This window comes from Mandrillus leucophaeus, unplaced genomic scaffold (assembly GCF_000951045.1).
Source record: "Mandrillus leucophaeus isolate KB7577 unplaced genomic scaffold, Mleu.le_1.0 Scaffold75, whole genome shotgun sequence".
In the NCBI taxonomy this organism is placed as follows: domain Eukaryota; kingdom Metazoa; phylum Chordata; class Mammalia; order Primates; family Cercopithecidae; genus Mandrillus; species Mandrillus leucophaeus.
In genome coordinates, this window is record NW_012108141.1 from 4,227,777 (window position 1) to 4,228,775 (window position 999).

Genomic DNA, 999 nt, shown 5'->3' on the forward strand with positions numbered 1-999 from the left:
TGGGCGGGAGGGAGAGGCTGGGAGCGGATATTACTCCAAAAAGTCTTTGGAAACTTTGCTTCTTATTGTTTTACCTTACTGTCAGAGCATTCTATAGCCATTTCACAAAATGGATTGATAAATTGATAGATGTCTGAGAGTTTCCACCCACATCATAATGGTGCTTATCTTATAATGAATGAATGAATGAATGAATGAACATAGCCATTCCTTGAGCAAGTATTGTTTGTCTGGCACTTTGCTAAGCACTTTACATACTTTATCTCATTTAATTAGTTTAATTAAGTAATATCACTCCCACAGACAAAAAACCATTTGTCATCTGATGAGACCTCTGGTTTGGTCCTCTCAAGGTTTTCTTTTTCTTTAAAAAATAAGAGCATTGATATCAAGGTTGGAAACCTCAAAGATCTTAGAAATCTCCTCAAGTTGTTATTATCCATCTAGAGAATAATTTTTAAAAATGGAAGAGACATTCTCATGTATACTTCTTTGGATGGGATGTACCTTGTGACACCTTTGCTGACCAGCTTATGGCAGAATTTGTCATTTTCTTCTCAGTGCACAGAGAGAATAATTGTGGTTGGTATGGGTTTGGTCTTCCTCTCTTAGCTGTGTGCTTATTGAGGGGTTAGGTTGGCTCCTATTAATTCTTATATCTTCAGTTCAGCTCCTAGTATACAGTAAGTGCTAAAAAAATTGGTCAGATGAACAATATTGCCAAATTATATTCTTTTGAATTAAGATTAACTGGTGGACTGGCCTCTGATTAGCTCACTAACCTTGAATGAACTGCCTAACTTCTTTGCTCTATAGTTCTGTCATTTACTAAATGAAGTCAATTAGGTGATAGTTCTGAAATACTTTGGCTAACCATCAAACATAGAAGAAAAAGAAATCAGTATTTGCTGCCTTATTTGTGGTCAATTGCAATGTTTTATTTTATTATTTTTATTTTTAATTATTATTTTTATTTTTTTATTATTTTTATATTATTTT